General features: G+C 41.5%; 1 long non-coding RNA gene across 1 annotated transcript in view; it reads right to left on the reverse strand.

Annotated features, from left to right (window-relative positions):
• LOC124623177 overlaps window positions 1–22,729 on the reverse strand; it is a 333,982-nt gene that overhangs the window by 154,155 nt on the left and 157,098 nt on the right. The gene's annotated exons all lie outside the window — the stretch shown is intronic.

Below are 22,729 nucleotides of genomic sequence, written 5' to 3' on the forward strand. Positions count from 1 at the left end.
ACTCTGTGTCCACCCCTTCCTCCCTCTCTCTGTCCACCTCATCTTCCCACCTCTATATGTTTGTCTCTTTCCAACCTCTCTGTTCCTCCATTTACTCCTTCACATCTCTTTGTCCATTTCCTCCTTCCCCTCACTCTGTCCATAGCTTGTTCTGTCTATCTCAACATATCCCCAGCCATGCTCAACAGCAAGTCTAGCCCCTGAAATACGTTTCAATACCAGACTGATACTACTCCCACAACATGTGTGTCATGCACAGCAGACTATACATCAGGGGCTTGAAAAATTATTTATTTGCCCCTGATGTACAGGCTAACCTGCAAAGCAGGTTGATTTGGCAGGCCAATATTATTTCCACACAACATCCCCATCGTACAAGACAGCCTATGCACCAGCATTTGCAAAAAATACGTATTTGCACCTATCTCCAAGCCTATTGGAGCTAGGAGCATATAAACCCTACAGTGCCGATACTCACAAGGCCTATTACTTCTGTGCCAGATTTGGTTGAAATCGATCCAGGGGTCTGAGAGGAGCTCCCGGACACTGGTTTATGGGTCTCTGCATTACTGAGCCAGTAATGGGTTATGAAGTAACATGCAGTCACTGCAGCAAATGCCCCAATGGCCAAATGGACAGCAATGTTAAAACCCATTTTAAAGAACATATTAGCTGTTCCAGAGTAGGCAGAGCTATCAATCAATTACAGCAAAACATGTAGACGAAACAGGACACAGTACCACAATAAAAGACAGTCTTAAAATACTGCATATTTAGGATTACATCATGATTAGGCAGAGATTCCAAAATCAGATACTGGATTAAGGCATACCCACCAGCAGATATAGACTCACGAAAAAATATAGTAGTGATAAAGAGTAGGCTGAAGTTTAAGAGATTACACAGCAATAATCAGTGTGAAAAGAAGCGGTGTACAGAAGTGCTAAGAGATGAATAGAGATGCTTGATGTGCTCTAACCTGATAGGTAGTGAAATAAGGAATAGCTCAGTAGGCAGTACAGCTGAAGAGGAACAGACATCTCTAACAAAGGCAGTTACAGAAGTTGGAAACGAAACCATACATACAAAGAATTTAACTACGAATAAACAATGGGTGACAGAAGGAATACTTCAGCTGATCGATGAGAAAAGTAAGTACAAAATGTACAGGGAAATTCGGGAGTACAGAAATACAAATCACTTAGGACTGAAACGAATAGGAGGTGCAGAGAAGCTAAGACGAATGGCCACAAGTAAAATGTAAGGAATTCAAAAAAGAAATGATTGCCAGAAGGACTGACTCATTAGATAGGTAGGTCAAACCAGCTTTCTGTGCAGTTAAAAGCAAGGGTGGTAATATTAAGAGTGCAGTCCGAATGCCACTGTTAAATGCAGAGGAGAGAGCGGGTAGGTGGAAAGAGTATATTGAAGGCCTCTGTGAGGGAGAAGACTTGGCTGATGACAGGATATGAGAAGAAGCAGGAGTTGATATAGAAGATATAGGGAATCCACTATAAAAATCAGAACTTAAAAGAGATCGACTTAAGATCAAGACTGAATCTTTGGAAGACTTACGATCAAATAAGGCATAAGGGATCATCAGAATTTCTAAAATCACTGGGGTACGTGCAACAAAACGATTGTTCACGTCGGTTGTAGAATGTATGATTCTGCCGATATACCATCTGAATTTTCGAAAAATATCGTCCTCATAGCTCCGACGACTGAAGGAGCCGACAAGTGAGAGAACAGTCGCACAAACAGCTTAACAGTTTATGCATACAAGTTGTTAACAAGATGAATATACAGAATGAAAAAGAAAATTGAGGATGTGCTAGATGACGACCAGTTTGACTTTAGTAAAGGTAAATGAACCAGAGAGGCAATTCTGACGTTGCAGCTGATAATTGAAGCAAGGCTGAAGAAAAATCAAGACACGTTCATAGGATTTGTGGACGTGGAAAAAGCGTTCAACAATTTAAAATGGTGCAAGATGTTCGAAATCCTTTGGGAAACAGGGGTAAGCTATAGAGAAAGACGGGTAATATGCAATATGTGCAAGAGCCAAGAGGGAATGATGTGGAAGACCATAAACGAAGTGCTCGGATTGAAAAGGGTGTAAGATAGAAACCGAACAGAATAGAACCGAAGCATTTAAAAAGTGGTGCTACACACGAAAATTTGGTGGTCTGTTATGGTAAGAAATGAGGAAGTTCTGTGAAGAATCAGAGAGGAAAGAAAAATGTGGGAAACACTGACAAGAAGAAGAGGCAGGATAATAAGACATCTGTTCAGACACCAGGAAATAACTTCCATAGTACTAGTGGGGACTGTAGAGAGTAAAAACTGTACAAGGAGACACAAATTAACAAATTAAAATACATGCAGCAAATAATTGAGGACGTTGGTTGCAATTGCTACTCTGAGATAAAAAGGTTGGCTGAACTTCACAGACAATCATTCGGAGATGTTAGCATGGACGAAAACAAGAAAAAAGTCTAGCAAAAATGGGCTCTAAAGTGCATACATTAAGAGCTATAAGCACTTGCTCATCTTCGCTACTGTGAAACATCCCCCCTTGCGAACAAGTGTTAATAGGTCATAAAAAACGCATTTTAGAGTGCATGTTTACAAGACAAGACATTTTTCTTGTTTTGATCCATACTATTTCCCCCTCACCTTGACCAAAAAAAAAAAAAAAAAAAAAAAAAAAGGGAAGGAAAGAGCTTTTAGAGGAAGAGATGCGTTTCACAGTATCAAAGTCGAAGAGCTCCTCGTGGCTCTTGAGGTACGCATTTTAGAGAGCATTTTTGCTAGACACTTTTTCTTTCGTTTGTACTACCCTACCACCTCTGAAAGGTTGTCGGTGGAGATATAGTTCACCGTGTATACAAACATGAGTTCCTGCAATCTCTTTATAACTCTTTAAAATAATGTTTATACAGTCACTGAGAAAGCAAACTGACGGCGTCTCTGTTACTGTAGTATATTTTGTAGACCAACATCGCAGATGCGGCAGCAAAATGCGCAGAAAACATTACAAGTCACTCGCATATAGTTTAATGGAAACAAGCTTTGTTTTGGTTCAAATGGCTCTGAGCATTATGGGATTTAACTTCTGAGGTCATCAGTCCCCTAGAACCTAGAACTACTTAAATCTAACTAACCTAAGGACATCACACACATCCATGCCCGAGGCAGGATTCGAACCTATGGCCGTAGCGGTCGCGCGGTTCCAGACTGTAGCGCCTAGAACCGCTGGGCCACACCGGCCGGCAAGCTTTGTTTTGACAGCCTTCTTGTTTCTAATGCACAGGAGAGGTGATTCTCGTTGTGTTTTATGTATTCTTTGCAAGTATGAGGACAGTGGTTAAAAAAGATACAAGGAGCTGTAGCAATGGAGGGAACTGAACATACCACAAGAAGATAATTGTTCCGCGTGAACAATGTGAGCGATTTTTTAAATTTTTTGTGAACATCATACTAACAAACGAAGTGAATATCCCTCACATTAAGTTCTCCTTGTCTTTCTCCACAGAATAACCACAGCACATGACAAGACTTTACAATTTTAGTATCTAGGCTTACTTTTGTTAAATGTTTTTGTATTACCTTTGTAGCCTAAAGATGAGGTTTGTCCTCGATCACGTTGCTTCATTAAATAAATTAAATGGTTCAAATGGCTCTGAGCACTATGGGACTTAACATCTATGGTCATCAGTCCCCTAGAACTTAGAACTACTTAAACCTAACTAACCTAAGGACATCACACAACACCCAGTCATCAAGAGGCAGAGAAAATCCCTGACCCCGCCGGGAATCGAACCCGGGAACCCGGGCGCGGGAAGCGAGATCGCTACCGCACGACCACGAGCTGCGGACTAAAATAAATTAAGTAGTCAACAAATTTTAAATACGAACATTTTAGGTTGGGCTTTACCGTGACTGTTATTGACATTAAATGAAACAACAAGTTCACTGTTACCAGTCACCGTTTTATTTATTTCCACGACGCGTTTCAAAGGTTTAAACCTCCATCATCGGGTGCATTTACATTAGTATGAGTGCATGTTCCTATCTAATGTAAATCCACCCGATGATTGAGGTTTAAACCTTTGAAACGCGTCGTGGAAATAAATAAAACGGTGACTGGTAACAGTAAACTTGTTGTTTCATTTAATAGTCAACAAATTTTATTACTGTTACTGGTGTCTGAAAAACCTATTCACTTTTGATTTTCTTCCTTACACTGTGTATAAAAGGCTTCAGAACAGGTATTTTCCTGCGTAACTTACAAAATAGTAAGTGCAAGGAATATTTATTTAAAAAGATAAAGGTAAGAAATGTTGCTCTTTCTGCTGAGTTATGAAAATAATATCCTCAGTTATTTTCCAGGGAGTAAGAGAAATAAGTTATAGTTATTGGGATGTGGTTTGTCTCACTCAACTAAATGAAGAAAGGCTATTTCCTTTTCTTTTTTTTTTTTTTGTGAAGCGACTTCAGTGGCGATTTGTGATGTTATTACTGCATATATGCCGTCCTGGAGTAATAATGTCACGAATGGCCACTGAAGATCCTTCGATAGTTAAATGAAACGGAACGCATTTCCACGATACAAACAGCCTTTAATTAGTTGCATTAGACGAACCACATTGCAAAAACATAGAAGCAGCTAAGAAACGACGGAAAACATAAAAAGTGACAAGTTACAAATTTTTAAACAGAACATTACTTTTCTTCCGTCATGTAACTGATATGTTTAAACCAAATTTCTACATTTCAGTTTAAATAGTTGCGACATAGTCATTTTAAGGTTCTCCAGCAATCCAGGAGTTATTTATTTTATTATAAATACAGTCATGGACTACAAATGTTTATTAATCAGGTTATTAATTTCGGTCAACGGTGAACATCTTCAGATCTGAGTAAATGCAGTACACTACACAATTCTTGTCATTGCGTATTTTGATAGTAGAGTCACATTAATTGTCCGTACAAGATTCGTCAAAAAATTACAAATATTAAGAAGTTTGTCTGGCTAATTAATGTTACTCTGACATCAAAATATGCAATGACACGAATTGTGTTGAATACTGCATTTACTCAGGTCTGAAGAAGGTCATCGTTGATCGAGTTAACAGCATGATTAATAAAGATCTGTTGCCCGTGACTGGTTTCATAATAAAAATATGAACTCAGTTTAAATCAAATTTCTATCAGTTTTAGAGAGCTAGAAACGTTCACAGTTTGAGCCGTGGATGCAACATGCTATACAAAAATGGCGTAGTTCAGATGGGAGTTCTACTGGCGGATAGTTCATTTAAGTGAGATGTTCAAACGAGTGCTCGTTTTCCCGAATGCACAAATGAATGCGTTTCCTAAACGACCTCCCCATTTTGGAGGCTTGTCGCTCCGTGTCCCTAACAATTTTATACCTCGCCTACATGTCGGTTAAAAGGCGCACCGAGTTGTGTATTCAGCAAAATGTACACTCGTTCGAGCACCTCACTTAAAGGAGCAAGTCCCTACCAGAACATCCATTTGATGAGTTATGTACGGCATCTTGGTTGCACCCGTCCCTCATACTTTCAACGTTTCTAGCTCCGTAACTGAAACTGATAGAAATTTGGTTTAAATTGATTTGTACATAGTTAGTTTAAATACCTCAGTTACATGTTGGGCAAAAGTAAAATTTTGCTTAAAAATTGCATTTCGTAGCTATAACTTTCTGTAAAATAATTAAACAATTTAGTTTCCTAATTTTGCTGAAAGACTATCTTTTCTTATGTTTGACTAACTATATAAATATTCCTTTCACTTATTATTTTATAAGTTACAGGAGAAAACCTTTTACCTGAAACACCCTGAATCTAACCGGAAGTGGCATGAGGGCAACAATCAGCTGTGAATGTAGCGAAATGGACGAGCCATACCACATCCTTTAGTTTATGACATATCAAGGGTCGCTAGGTACGTTTTAAGAGGCTAATATACTTACGATGTAGAGTAAAAGAGAATTTTTATATTCTTAATCTTCCAGCTGAAGCTGTATCAGAAAAATCGAGAGTATCCATAGTCAACCGATAGCAGAAAAGACCTAGCGTCCCGTGTTTCCACTGTTTCAGTCCTGCTCTCATTCATCAGCTACCCAGTATCGAATATTTTTACTTTTTATTTATTCTGGGACCTGTTATATCTCGTTCTTTATCCAAATAATGGCAATCACGTTGGATTGTGATATAGTTTCACAGCCTCCCAAAGTAAGCACACCCGTCTGTGACGGCGCTAACATTTTTATGAGTGATACATTTATTTACATATAAGGCTGCTACTCGTACAGCAGAATCAGGTGGGATAAATTGCCGAGAAACTTGATAACGCTTTCTGCAATTTAGTCATCATTGCGACTGAGTCTCAGGCAATCCTCACAAAACGCAAATTTTCAGAGGTTACATCACTAGCGGTAACACATTAGCCCTCACCCTCAAGTTATCAGAATTTTGGAACCTACGTTCCATTTTTCGACATAATATGAACAAGCAATTAATAAACACATAAGCAAATAATTAAATGTTTACGCCCTAGAGCTGAAACTTGTCCTGTATGATCAATTTCGTCGGAATATGGAATGTGGCCAAATGGTTGGATGTGCACCATTCTCTGAGGCTTCATCACGACTGAGTTGAAAACTATGGCGATGACTCGGACGCGCTTAAGCTGGTACCGGCTAAAACACTGGACCTCGCTTCCACTGTCGCTATTTGAGGCAACATGTGGCAGTGAAAACGTAGCTTTGTTTTAATACATGCAAAACAGGGCGTAATTACCGCTCCTCTCTCTGTTTCGTGGTAATCTCATTTCCCACGGCACTCAGGAAAATGTAAACATGCCTTTACTAACTACACCATATCGTTGCACCAGCTTAATAAAAGTGAAGCAATGCACTGTCTGTTTTAGCTGTGAGACCGGGAGGGAAAATCGTTGAGAAACCTCCTAAAATAATTGTTATACATAAAGCTAGTTCATCATCGTCATTCATTACTTCTAGAGCCTGAGTGAACACCAATCCAACCCTCCCAACAAGGAAAAAGGTCATACCGGTATCGAGAACCTAAACTTGGTATTCCGCATGGACATCAGATATGCTGCCCGCTCTGCATCCAATTAAATGAAATTATCTAATGAAATATTAATGGAGGTATATACAGAAAATAGTAACAGAAAATTTGAGATCTGATGCACAGCCACGAATAATGTACCATAATTACGAAATTTGTAACTTAATAGTGGCAACTATTTAGTTACAACTTATACAAAACAGATACATGTGTCAAATTTTTACTGTCATTCGAAGTAGTCATCAGAATTGTATATAACTCATTGCCAGCTATTTGGAAGCAGCGCCAGTTGTGTTTATAGTTCGAATGAAGCTATCTATTACCCAACGATCTCTGTAACAATTCTGAAGTGAATGCCGTGAAGTGCTTCCTTCAACTTAGGAATCAACTTCTAGGCACAAAGGCCTAAGTCCGGAGAGTGTGGTGGGTCGTGCAATACAACCCAGCCCCACTGATCGAAAAAAATTGTCACAACTCATGCCATATGTATCCTAGCACTGTCCCGCAAAATTATGTGTGGGCCCTGCAGTGCCATCACTTCTTTCTTTAAGCTGGTTGCAGCATGTTTTCCAAAAATAAACAGCTTAGATAAAGAAGTGGCAACGCTTTCTGCAGGAACCGCCCATCATTTTGCAGGACAATGCTCGGGGGCATATAACGCAAATTGTGAGTTATTTCTTCGTTCAGTGGGGTGGGAAGTGTTGTATCATCCATCATACTCACCTGCCATAAGCCCTTGTAATTCATCGTCATTCCTAAGATGAAGAAAGTACTTCATGCCACTCGCTTCAGAACAGCTACAAAGATTCGTCGGGCAATACACCCCTCCACTCGAACTATCACCACAGCTAGGTCCGCCAAACGGACTATACGCAGTGCTGGTGACTACTCTGAAGGACAGTAAAATCTGAAACGTGTATTCATTTATGATAAGTTCTAAATATATAGTTGCCACTATTAAAGTTCCAACCCTCGTTTTAACATAAAAGAGTATGTGCATTGATCTATTGGAAAAGGTGTCACAATTACGTTAGAGGAACTGGATAGCGACGAGGTACTAGAAACAACAGGCAGGCAGAAGAATGAACGGGTTAGTTTGACATCTGAAGCGATATCCAGGAAAAGCCGATGTGGTAGAACTCATTCCTCGTTCAGGAGAAAAACCGTGGAAATAAATAAATATTAAAATATTTAAAAATGAAAAGATTAGCACAATACACAGAGTTTCAGAATGATTCATCCGATTTCACAAGACTACATTTTCTACTTGAATGAAGATAGCAACTAGTGGTGTATTTTAACTCACTCATCGAAACTATAAGTTTATCTCGGCGCCAGCTTTAATTTGCCGGTTCATTTGGTAGGCAGAAGGAAACAGTGAACACTCAGTGACAGGGTTGTTCTCATCAGGACCGACAGCAAACCAGTACCAACAACAATAGTTCAAGTATACATGCCGAAGTCGCAAGCAGAAGATGCAGAGATAAAGTACATGAGGATATTGAACAGGTAATTCAGTAAGTGAAGAGAGATGAAAATCTAATAGATATGCGTGACTGGAATGTGGTTGTAGCTGAAAGAGTACAAGAAACAGTTTCAGGAGAGAGGAATGAGAGAGAAGAAAGACTGACTGAGTTCTGCAATAATTTTCAGCCAGTAATAGAGAATACTCTGTTCAAGAATCACAAGAAGAGGACATATACTTGGAAAACACAGGGAGACATGGAAAGATTTCAGTTAGACTACATCATTGTCAGACAGAGATTCCGAAATCAGATATTTGATTGTAAGTCGTATCCAGGAGCAGTATAGACTCAAATCACAATTTAGTAGTGATTAAGAGTAGGCTGACGTTTAAGAGACTGGTCTGGAAGAATCAGTGGGTAAGAAGGAAGAAAGGAAGAAGATTGGGTTTAATGTACCGTTGACATAGAGGTCATTACAGGCGGAGCACAAGATCGGAATGTGTCAAGGCCGTGCCATTTCAAGGGAACCATCCCAGCATTTGCCTGGAGCGGTTTAGGGAAATCAGAGAAAACCTAAATGTGGATGGCCGGACGTGGGTTTAAAACGTAGTCCTCCCGAATGCGAGTCCAGTGTGCTAACCACTGCCCCATCTCGCTCGGTGATGCGCAAAGAAATGGGATATGGAATACTAAGGAATGAAGAGACACACTTGAAGTTTTATGAGGCTATAATGCTGCAATAAATAGTTCAGCAGGCAATTCAGTTGAAGAGGAATGGACGTCTCTAAAAGGGGCAATCACAGAAACTGAAAAGAAAAATTTATGTACGAGAAAGGTAACTGCCAAGAAGTCATAGGTAACAGAAGTAATACTTCAGCCGATGGAAAACAGAAGGAAGTACAAAAATGTTAATATAAACTAAGGAATACAGAAATGCAAGTCACTTAATAATGAAATAAATAGGAAGTAAAGGGAAGCTAAGGCGAAATGGCTGCTTGATAAGTCTGAAGAAATCGAAAAAGAAATGATTGTCAGAAACAGGGACCCAGAATATAGAGAAGTCAAAGCCAATCTTCGGTGAAATTAGAAAAAAGGGTTGGAACATTAAGAGTGCAATGGGAATTCCACTGTAAATGCAGAGGAGAGAGCGAAAAGGTGGAAAGAGACGCTGAAGGCCTCTTTGGGGGGAAGGACTTGTCTGATAACGTAGTAGAAGAAGAAGCAGGAGTCGACAGAGATAAGATAGGGTATCCAGTACTACAATCAGAATTTAAAGGAGCTTTGGAAGACTTAAGATCAAATAAGGTAGAAGGGGTAGGTAACAATTCATCGAGTTTCTAAAATCATTGAAAGAAGTGGTAATAGATAGCCGACAACTGTGAGAATTATCGCACATTCAGCTTAACAGCTCATGTATCCAGGTATCTGACAACAATAATATACAGAAGGATGGAAAAGAAAACTGTGGATCTGTTATATGACGATCATTTGGCCTGAGTAAAAGGTGAAGGCACCAGAGAGGCAGTTTTAATGTTGCGGTTGATAATGGGAATAAGACTGAGGAGAACAAAACACGTCGATCCGGAAAAAGTGCAACATGTTCGAAATTCCGAGAAAAACACGGGTAAGCTATAGGGAGAGACGGGTTATGTACAATATGTACAAGAATCAAGAGACGACGATAAGACTGGAAGACAAGAACGACGTGCTCGGATTAAAAAGGGCGTAAGACAGTCATTCTGCCCTTATGTTCAATTTATACATCCAAACAGCAATACCGGAAATAAAAGTTCAACAGTGGGATTAAAATTCAAAGTTAAAGGATATCAATGATAAGAAAGTGAAGAAGAATTATAGGGTATGTTGAATGGAACGAACAACGCAGTGGTTACAGAACTTGGGTTGAGAGCAAATCGAAGAAAGACGAAAGTAAAGAGAAGTGCTAGAAATGAGAACAGCGAGAAATTTATCATCAGGGTTGGTGGTTACGAAGTAGATGAAGTTTAGGAATTCTGCTACCTTGGCAGCAAAATAACCATAATGAGGAGGACATAAAAAGCCAATACAGACTACGAGTACAGTTAAAGGAGAAACTTAATACCGTAATTATTTTACATCGGTCGCCGCTGCAACAAACTACAGGCCACGACCTTCGTGGATCTATGTTTACGATGCCGCTCGTTTCACATAGCACACATTCTTTGCTCTGCGTCTTATCAGGAAATTCCGCTGTAGAGATTCTCGGAAAGAGTTCCACAATCTGCAGATCGTAGCGCTGTTGTCGCAATGTGCTTCAAGATTTATGGATCGTCCAGGTCCGGTGAAAGCATAGTTTCCCTCCCGAGTGCAGGCAAAATTTTTGCTGTGAAGTTTCTTTTAGCTTTGCCAGAGACTTGTTTTCGCTGACCTCTTTGAGAGGAAAGACATTCCGTTAAGCGAATGGAATTGTGCTGTTTCCGTTCTTATATAGCTTAAAGCTATAGTGAAACGACAGAAAGGATAACTGGCCAAAGAACAGGACAGTATCACTGTTGATTTAAGTGGAAGAGCTATAAATGATGAGTCACACGTAGCAAATGCGTTTAATAACAATTTATCAAATATGGTAGAACATATAGGGACAAACAAAATTCAAATGGCTCTGAGCACTATGGGACTGAACATCTATGGTCATCAGTCCCCTAGAACTTAGAACTACTTAAACCTAACTAACCTAAGGACATCACACAACACCCAGTCATCACGAGGCAGAGAAAATCCCTGACCCCGCCGGGAATCGAATCCGGAACGCTACCGCACGACTACGAGCTGCGGACAGGGACAAACAGTTCAAGAGAAAAGCACTGCAGTATGTTGAAAAAGTTAATCTCTTAAAATTCAATGATGTGAATGGCTCTGAGCACTATGGGACTTAACATCTTAGGTCATCAGTCCCCAAGAACTCAGAACTACTTAAACCTAACTAACCTAAGGACATCACACAACACCCAGCCATCACGAGGCAGAGAAAATCCCTGACCCCGCCGGGAATCGAACCCGGGAACCCGGGCGTGGGAAGCGAGAACGCTACCGCACGACCACGAGATGCGGGCATATGATGTGAATGTATCACCGACTTCTCCCTAGGAAATTAAAAAAAAATTACGTATGCCTTCGAATATAAAAGCTTACATGAATTTTGTGGTGTTTCCAACATAGTACAAAAGATTTGTTTTCATATAATAAGGCCTGTCTTATCTGAAACATGCAGTGCATCATTTACTCAAGGCATTTTTCGAGAGAGAATGAAATGTGGATTGTTAACCCTCTCAATAAGAAAGGTGACAGGAGAGATGTCAATAACGATCGATCAGTTTCACTACTGAAAACATTTTCCAAAATTTTCGGGTGATTGGTGTGACAGTATCCCACAGCAACAATAATATCCTCAGTAAATAACAGTTTGGATTTCCGAGTAGGTGTTCTACTAACAACCCCATTTACATATTCATTCACCAAATTTTACACGCTTTAAATAACAAAAGAGCACCTGTCGGTATTTTCTGTTACCTGTCTGGGGCACTTGACTGTGTGAACCACTATATCCTCCTAGATACTCTGTGGGTTTGTATAGTTGATGGTACAGCCAACCAATGGATAATGTCTTTTCTAATCAAAAGAATGAAGAAAGTTTTACTTAGTAATTGAACCTGTGTAATCAGGGGAGATACCACTGACTGGGACAAATCAGACTGTTTCTGACCAACCCATGGCTTTAGAAACAGAATTCGAAGAGGACTTCAGCGGCGTAATACGTACGGCACTGATCAGATCATTTAAGATAACTACGCTGCAAAGAAGAAGATGTACCACAAAAGTTTGCCCTAGTCTACCAAATGTTGCAGGGGAAGAAGTTCAACAAAATCCGTATCATAATTCGGCAAGTATGAACGTTAAAAATTACTGGCATACCTCAGAAAATGCCACACATCCGTAGCTATAAGGTAGCGAAATTCGCATCTCGGTATATTGACTCTTCTTTCTTTTGGGATTATCCTTTGCCTTCACGGGGTCGGCATGTTATTCTGAATTTAGCAAAGATAGTAAAATAGTGAGTGATATATCCCTTTCAGACCTGAATTTTATTCCTGGAGGAAGGAAAATTTTTATTCATGTGGTAATGCTCCTAGGTGAGTTTTTAATGACTTTAGAAGTAAGATTTATACAGAAATATGTGCACTTGGCTTCATTTCATGGACTAAAAGAACTAATTACGAAATATTCTCTATAGTAATAAATAGTAAAATAATCAGTAAATAATTGCAACGTAAAATAACTACAACGATATTCAATTATACATTGGAACATAGCGAACCAACCACATCCATGTATTCTAGTGGTCACGTCCTGCTACGCACTGTTAAGAGCTACCACGCAGAGGTACGTTGTCTTGCTCGTATTTTCACAGTGATGTCCAACAGTTGGCAGCACGTGCGCATGATGAAAAGATTGAATATTCACAAAGGTGTATCTCAGGTTTCCACTGGGAAAAAATACTTTTGTTGCAGCCAAGACACAGTAAGATTTAATGTGCCCAATTGCAGCCAAAGAGTCTCAAAAAGGGACCTGGTGGCCAGATACCCTTTCTGTCGCCCTCCCCCTTTTGTGTATCCGCTCAATCTTGCGTCTAGTGTTATCCATGTGAAAGTATGAAGACGTTTTCGACTGTTTCCGAATCGTGCAACTGAGGAGGCACGTGTGAAACCATCTAAAAACTACATCCAAGTTGACCAGCATACTATCGCTTGTTAATCTGTCGGGAGGATTCGATCTAAGACCGTCACACGTCCCCGAACCCCCAGAATCGGCGTACTCAAATGTGTCAAATCTTATGGGGCTTAACTGGTAAGGCCATCAGTCCCTAAGCTCACACAATACTTAACCTAAATTATCCTAAGGACAAACACATGCACCCATGCCCGAAGGAGGACTCGAACCTCCGCCGGGACCAGCCTCACAGTCCACGACCGCAGCGTCTTAGGCCGCTAGGCTAATACCGCGCAGCAATCGCCATACTGAAGCGCGAAGCTATCCGATGACGTCACCTCTACACATTTACTCGCTGGGGATGTATTTGCGTGGCTCCTCTTACCTGCCTCAACCTGTCTAAGACGCACCACATTTTCCAGCAGCTGAAGAACTGCATTCGTACTCCGTATTTTGATTTCATGTTCCGTGGGTGGTAGTAATTTGTTACGATGAATCAGCATTGTGAAAGGCGGGAATGGACTCCGCGAACCATACTGCAGCGAAAGTGCAGGATGCGCGCGCGATTAAGGTGATGACGGACGCTTGCTTCTGACCACTCATATAGCGACTGCACGGGTTCGGCTGGGATAAGAGAGTGTCTACCCGAACGGCGAAGACGCTTCACTTTTACTTAATGCTTCCCGGACGTTCTCTCTCATGCTTTCTCCTTCACTGAATAGCGCTGATGTACTGCCAGTAGCGAGTTTGTCCTCCATGAGCTCTGCGTTTTCCTCCACCAACAACTTATGGTACGAATGAGCATGCACAAGGTGAACCAGTACTAAGCCGACAACATTTTGCAGCTTTTTTACGGATATTTCTTGAGTATTTTGGTAGAGCAATTGCCTTTGGTATGATTTTTATCCTCGTGTATCTTTGTACCTGCGCTGCACCAAAAATATCGGTACATCAGCGCAACTATCGGCTTTTTTCTCGTTCAATAACGGTTCTTGCTGTTGATAACAGTAATGCCCACTCTACTCCTCGCCCTAAAGCTTGCATTCACTACTTCTCTGTTCTGTCTCGCGTTAGTGTGACTTGACATTAACAGCGATACACAGGAGTATGGATGGGTTTACTGGTGAAGCTTTGGTCGTGTATAGGTTCACTGAATGCTGCGGAAGAGCGACACAGCGACGCTATCGTGAGTTGTTTCCATAGCAACGGCAACCACGTTAGATTACTTCGGCGTCTGCACGTAGACTCCTACAAAATCATAATACTTCTGTTTTAGAATGACAATTACTGACTGCATGCTTTTTGTGTTTTCGATGTTGTGAATGTACACAAAACGATGCACTGCAAAGGAATTATCTGAATGGGGTAAAAGTCGGTAGATGTGATGTAGGGCCTACATGTACAGACAAACAAAAGATTACAGTTTCAGAACAATTGGATGATTTCTTCGACAGAAAAAGCTTCACAAATTTAGCAAGCCAATAACATGTTGATCCACTTGTGACCCTTACGCAAGCAGGTATCGGTTTGACAATGATTCATAAATTTATTGTCTGTCCTCCTGAGGGATATCATGCCAAATTCTGTCCAGTTGGGGCGTTCGGTTATCAAAATTCAGAGCTGTTTGGGGGGCCTGGCCCATAATGCTCCATACGTCCTCAGTTGTAGAGAGATCCGGCGGCCTTGCTTGCCAATGTAGATTTTGGCAAGTAGTAGAAATTCTCGAGGGCGGGCATTACCTTGCTGAAAAGTAAGCCCAGGATGGCTTGCCATCAGGGACAACCAAACGAGGTGGAGCATATCGTCGACGTATCGCAGTGCTGTAAGGGTGCGCCAGACGACATCCAAACAGATTCTGTTATGAAAAGAAGTGTCACGCCAGCGCATCATTCCTGGCTGTCGTACTGTGGGCCACACTGAGGTTGGTATCCTGGCGCTGTCCGGGGCGTCTCTAGATACACTACTGGCCATTAAAATTGCTACACCAAGAAGAAATACAGATGATAAACGAGTATTCATTGAACAAATATATTATACTAGAACTGACATGTCATTACATTTTCACGCAATTTGGGTGCATAGATCCTAAGAAATCAGTACCCAGAACAACCACCTCTGGCCGTAATAACGGCCTTGATACGCCTGGGCATTGAGTCAAACAGAGCTTGGATGCCGTGTCCAGGTACAGCTGCCCATGCAGCTTCAACACGATACCACAGTTCATCAAGAGTAGTGACTGGCGTATTGTGACGAGCCAGTTGCTCGGCCACCATTGACCAGAGGTTTTCAGTTGGTGAGAGATCTGGAGAATGTGCTGGCCAGGGCAGCAGTCGAATATTTTCTGTATCCAGCACGACAAGTACAGGGCCTGCAACATGCCGTCGTGCATTATCCTGCTGAAATGTAGGGTTTCGGAGGAATCGAATGAAGGGGAGAGCCACGGGTCGTAACACATCTCAAATGTAACGTCCACTGTTCAAAGTGCCGTCAATGCGAACAAGAGGTGACCGAGACATGTAAACAATGGCACCCCATACCATCACGCCGAGTGATACGCCAGTACGGCGATGACGAATACACACTTTCAATGTGCGTTCACCGCGATGTCGCCAAACACGGATGCGACAATCATGATGCTGTAAACAGAACCTGAATTCATCCGAAAAATGGCGTTTTGCCATTCGTGCACCCAGGCTCGTCGTTGAGTACACCATCGCAGGCGCTCCTGTCTGTGATGCAGCGTCAAGGGTAATCGCAGCCACGGTCTCCGAGCTGATAGTCCATGCTGCTGCAAACGTCGTAGAACTGTTCGTGCAGATGGTTGTTGTCTTGCAAACATCCCTATCTGTTGACTGAGGGATCGAGACGTGGCTGCACGATCCGTTACAGCCATGTAGATAAGATGCCTGTCGTTTCGACTGCTAGTGATACGAGGCCGTTGGGATCCAGCACGGCGTTCCGTATTACCCTCCTGAACCCACCAATTCCATATTCTGCTAACAGTCATTGGATCTCGACCAACGCGAGCAGCAATGTCGCGATACGATAAACCGCAATCGCGATAGTCTACAATCCGACCTTTATCAAAGTCGGAAACGTGATGGTACGCAGTTCTCCTCCTTACACGAGGCATCACAACAACGTATTACCAGGCAACACGGGCCAACTGCTGTTTGTGTATGAGAAATCGCTTGGAAACGTTCCTCATGTCAGCACGTTGTAGGTGTCGGCACCGGCGCCAACCTTGTGTGAATGCTCTGAAAAGCTAATAATTTGTATATCGCAGCGTCTTCTTCCTGTTGTTTAAATTTCGCGTCTGTAGCACGTCATCTTCTTGCTGTAGCAATTTTAATGGCCAGTACTGTATGTTCTCAACGGGCATTGAGGTTCATCACTGAAGACAATTCTATTCCAGTCAATGAGATTTCAGGCCGAAGATGTACCTGGAGACACCCCGAAGAGCGGACGGATACTAACCTCAGAGTCGCCGCCATACGGTCCGACAACCAGGAGTGATGGTCTGGGTTGTACTTTCATTCCATAACGGGATCCCTTTGGTTATCATCCGCAGCATCCTTAAGCACAGCAGCATGTCGACGGTGTTCTTATTTATGTTCATTAGGGTGGGTAAGGAAACACTCCTGCAGTGTCCGAATTCAGTACAAATGTACTCTGCTCGAGATGGAAAAAGTGTATGACACGAGTCGTAGGGAAAGCGGAAGGCTTACTGCGGTTTGTTGAGAGAAATATGGAAAGTGTAGAGCATCTGTTATGAAGATCGCATGCAGAACGCATGTGCGATCCATTCTTCGAAACTGCTCGAGTGTTTGAAATCTCCATCAGGTCGAATTAAAGAGAGCGAAGCCATTCAGAGGAGTCCAGACAGATTTGATCCAGTTGGTTCGACCACTACTAGAGTTTTACGGAAGTATTCTATGAGTACAGATGGGGATACTTGGTGGGAAGACGACGACCTCTCAGCTAAGCGCTGTTGAGGAGGTTTAGAGAACCAGAGTGTGCAAAAGACGGCAGAACGATTATTCTTCTGTTCACGTTACCAGCATTGTACGGCTCTACCAATTCATTTATTTTTTTATGTTCTTTTTTGAACCTATTTTTATGTTGAATGATGTTACTGGCGTGAGTAACATATATGAGCTTACAATAGTACACAACAAAATTATAGTTCTCTTAATGACTGCAATGATTCTACTAATTTCGTATGGGGCTGCTAATCTCGTAGTTGAGAGCCCCCAACACTCTATTTCTCTCTCTCATTCTCTCTCTCTCTCTCTCTCTCTCTCTGTCTCTCTCTCTCTCTCTCACACACACACACACACACACACACACACACACACACACACACGACAGCAACAGTGCACATATTTAATATAATGGATTTAACAGTTGAGAGTTATTTAATTACAAACTGCAGAAGAGCAATACTACTGGCTAATCTTTGTTAAGGAATATAATAATGGCATTTGTTTCAGAAAATAACGTCATCTTCAGAGAATAGTTAAGCGAGCGATAAGCAAAAACCGGAAAGGACAAGATAACGTCTCTCTGAGAGAATAAGAAAAGTGTAACCCAAAAATCCTTGTGTTGGACCACAGCTCCAACACGCCACGACTTTCACAAATAGCAAAAAACCTTTCGGTTCATCCTGTTGCTTCCCGTTTTATAGAAAGTAACTGGTCGTTCCGGCAAGGTGCAGCGAGGTTTTTCAGATGACCTGAGGTGCCGTTTGGTCACACCAGAAAAAGCTACGACAGACAACACGTAATGTTAGTTTCTCCTGCTTCTTATTCTCCAGTATCTGCAGTGGAGAAAACTGTGCGCCTATTATAATCAATTCCATTTTTTTGAGCTAGGTATTTACTGGCACGACTGGGAAATGGCTGTCCATATCATCAAGTGAAGTTAATGCCTACCATATAAAGGGAGGTCTTAGTATAGATATCTCTGAGAATATGCTTCGAGATATAATGTTGAAAATTTCTGTTTCTGACCCTCAACGTTCAGCTCGGCCTCCGTACACATCACAGAAAATGATTGGGGTTTGTTTCTACTTCGCGAAGAAAGGCTAAACTTAAAATGAAACGTAATACCTGTTGTGAAAATGGACAACACTAAATTGTGTTTTCGCCGTACTGTCTTATAGTTAGTTCCAAGGAGATCTGAATACAGTGATCTACAGACAGCAGTTGGTTTACCTGAAAATGAAAGTATATCAGTTTAAGAAAGAATATGGGTCTAGATATATTAGTTTTTAATTTTTTTAATAAAAAAAGGAAGATAGAGAGAAAGGAAGATTGGTGTTTAAGTCTCATCAAGAACGAAGTCATTAGAAAAGGAGTACAAGTTCGTGTTAGGGAAGGATCGAGAAGGAAATCAAAGGAATCATCCCTTAAGGGTTTAATTTGGAGGTCCGTACAGGAATTTGAACCGCCGTACTCGACAATGAGAGACGAATGTATAAACCACTGCGACACCTCGATCGTTGTTTCTTCCACGAAGATAGTTTTATGTAATTTATTAACGGTAACTTACAGTTAAAAACATTGTACTGTTATCGGGAAGATCCGGAGTGACTGGATTCAGTCGCCTAATTTTAAAGATTTTTTTTTCTTCACACACAATGCCACCTTTACATCAGAAAATGTGGGAGCTGGAGTGCGTGTGCTGTGATGAACGCATGTCGACTTTTGGTTCGTATTGTTGATGATGAATTATCTGGAATGGTGCAATGATGGCCGTCCATGTGAAAGACGCATCATCAACTGTGTCACATGACCTCGCTCTGAGACATTGCAGAAACGTCTGGAATTTAATCCAGGATATTGGAACAAAGTCTGGTCACCAAGAACGTAGCACCATCATCTCTACTCTCACCGGCCAAATACTGACGGGATATTTCTTTCGTCGCCGGTATTCCAGCCGTCATCAGAGGCAAGCACCACCGCAGAGAGGTATCGGTGGCTTCAGTTACCGACGAGGGCTAACAGACTATAAGCAGATCGAAAAGCATTGTTTTATTTTTACTAGGAAACAGCCCTACAGCAATTTTTCCACGTTCCCAGTGGATATAATTCAACAAACAATGGTCACTGGTTCGAAACAATTTCATGCGGACTGAAAAGAAAAATCAGATCATTGTACACAAGAGTTGACAGTGGGTTATCTTACGAGCGGCCCTGTCTACAGGGCGCTTCAGTCTGGAACCGCGCGACCGCTACGACCGCAGGTTCGAATCATGCCTCGGGCATGGATGTGTGTGATGTCCTTAGGTTAGTTAGGTTTAAGTAGTTCTAAGTTCTAGGGGACTGATGACCTCAGATAAGTCCCATAGTGCTCAGAGACACTTGAACCTGTCTACAGGGTGGTTTGTAATTAAACTTTCGCTATTTGAGCCAGTGTAGATGGATAAGTATGTAACGCATGGTTACCCAAGTTTCAGGAACGATGTTCAGACTGTTCTCTGCAGGATGTGCGTTGTTAGTAGTGTCAGTGTTATGACTTACCGTTAAGCACCGGTACTGGTACGGCGAAGAAGGGTCGGAACACAAGCAGCAGTGTGCATTACGGTTGCAGACAATCACGATAGGTCTGGACAAGGTGAGCAGGGCTTTACTTGTAATGCTATTTCAACGAAACAATAACAGTGCTGCTGCTCTTCGCGAATATAGACGTATTAATGGAGTACGGAGTGATCCTCTTTCTGCACTGGGGTTGAAGGACCTGATGCAGAAGTTCGAAGTAACAGGAGATCTGGGAATTGCTTGTGGATGAGGCCGACCGCTAATTGCGCCACACGGCTACCACATGGCTGAGAATGCTGGACTCAGTGCGCGATCTTCAAGCAGTGCACAAGCTGTGTCGCGACAGCTGAACACACCATGATCCATCATTCGAAAAGCACAGCGAACGGTTGTGAAAGGGTACCTCTAGCGCGGTTCCAGGCTGTCGTGGACGCAGACGGTCGTCACACTGAGCAACATTCGTAATCTGGAACGTACACATGGTACGCAAATAACAAATAATGTTACCATCTCATTCGGAAATTAAAATGAGTTTCTTTTAATGATTTATTTGTTGTTTCTCCTCCGCATGTCCTCACAAATGTTTCCACGAAATTTCAGTGTTCTATCATCACTCGTTTGTCATGGGGCCCTCTTAAGTAATGAAAGTTTAATTACAAACCTCTTGTACTTCTGTGCGCTCGTGAGATTGCGTGTGGTTGGTTTTTGAAGACTTTATTTCTTAGGCGCTTTGTTATCTTTAGCCGGCCGGGGTGGCCGAGCGGTTCTAGACGCTACAGTCTGGAACCGCGCGACCGCTATGGTCGCAGGTTCGAATCCTGCCTTGAGCATGGATGTGCGATGTCCTTAGGTTAGTTAGGTTTAAGTAGTTCTAAGTTCTAGAGGACTGATGACCTCAGATGTTAAGCCCCATAGAGCTCAGACCTATTTGAACCATTTGTTATCTTTATCCGTAGCTACAAATTTTTTTTTTCAACTACTTTTTAAAAAGTTCCAGTGCGTACACGACAGAATGATGTGTTATTAGCGAGACGGATAATTAACGAAAGACGATAGTACGATATCTTTCCAAATAGCGCCCTGAACGCATTAGATTCCTAAATTCTGGAGCGAAAACAACGTGGAATGTGTTCTCTTTCCTAGTTGCAGAAAAGGCGACTGACCGACTCCAGTTTATTGAGAGAGAGTTCTAGGAAAGTGTAGCGCACTTAAAAACGGGCCCGGGAATTGAGCACTTGCCTGACACACTTATGAGTGTTGAGAATTCTCACAGGCTCGATTAAAGGAAGGTGTTGAAGCAGTTCAGAGGCCTGCTGATACATTTGTTACCGATTTGTTAGATAAGTACGAGTTACCTGTATGTTCCGTGAACTTAGATGGGGATCCTTGGAGGGAAGAGGAATACTTTCAGCGAAACGCTATTCCCGAAGTTTATAATTTAAACACACTAAGGATTAACAGACGAAATTATAAAAGATAAAGGAATTAGACAAGGTTACTCATTAAGCCCACTCCTGTTCATCTTAATTATGGACGACATCACTGACGCCCTAAGAAAGAAACCGCACTATATAAACTCGGAAATAAAGTGCCAACTACTATATGTTACACTGATGATGTTATACTGATAGCAAATAACGAGGATTATTTACAAAGATCACCTTACGAACTAAATAAAACAGCTAAGCAATATAAAATGGAAATCTCATCTAAAAATAACTAAGAGTGTGATAATACCAAATCACATGTAAGATATAAATTGGAAGTAAATGGTATGTCAACTGAACAAGTGATGAGATTTAATAATATAGGGACTGTTATCACCGGCTGTAAAGACTTAACCACAGAAATGAAAAACGAAGAAAGAAAGACAGTTTTGGTTCCCAGATGCGTGCAGAATACTCCATGGGGAAACAAATTTGACAGCTGAGGGGAAAACGAAAATATATAAAACAATGGTGCATATATGGTGCAGAAACTAGAGCAGAAACGAAAGAGATAAAACAAAAGTTAACGCCAGTGGAAATGAAGGTACTAAGACAGATCCAAAGCGTAAGCATGTGGTACAAAAGAACAAATGGATCGATAAGGGAACAGCGTGGAATACTCAATAACATAAATGGATGAAGACAAGGAATAGAATTGGAAACAGCATGCAAAAAGGATGGACCCCACAAGACTAGCTAGAATCTGTAAACAAGGACGACCGCAAGAGAATCGACTACCCAGACGACCACGCAAGTGGTGGAACAGCGGTTGAGGCAAACAGGGAAAGTTCTAGTCAACAGCAGAAAAAAAAGAAGAGGAAGTAGAAGAAGAAAAAGATGTTCAGCGAACCATTATTTGTAACATACTGCGTAACGATTCTACACTACGACTGCAGTTCTGCGACGTCAAATTGCTACTGTAATTTGTGAACAGTTAATTAATTGCATCAATTTTGAATCTTTACTTTGTAGTAAAAGAACTGTCTATTAATATACTGGGTGGCTCACTTAAACGTTTTTGCGCAAATATCTCTGGAACAGCAATAGATATTGAAAAACGACTTCTGCAGGTATGAATGTAAGGCAGGGGTCATGAAAGTAAATACTATGAGACATTCTAAAACATAAGCAAATATTATTTTCAACTGAAACTTATGTTTTTTTAAATACACATCCCATGTTATGTGTTACGCAAACAAGAAAAATCACAAAAAGAATGGCGTTGGTGCATCGCCATACGTCAACTACATCCTGGGAAATTGCAATGTGAAGATGACGCTTCAAATAAACAGAATACACCGCTGTTGCACATTCCGAGGTGCAGGCGTGAACCCCACGCTGCTCGTAATCGCGATGTGGCTAACGTACTA

The sequence above is a fragment of the Schistocerca americana genome, chromosome 7 (genome assembly GCF_021461395.2).
Source record: "Schistocerca americana isolate TAMUIC-IGC-003095 chromosome 7, iqSchAmer2.1, whole genome shotgun sequence".
Taxonomy (NCBI): domain Eukaryota; kingdom Metazoa; phylum Arthropoda; class Insecta; order Orthoptera; family Acrididae; genus Schistocerca; species Schistocerca americana.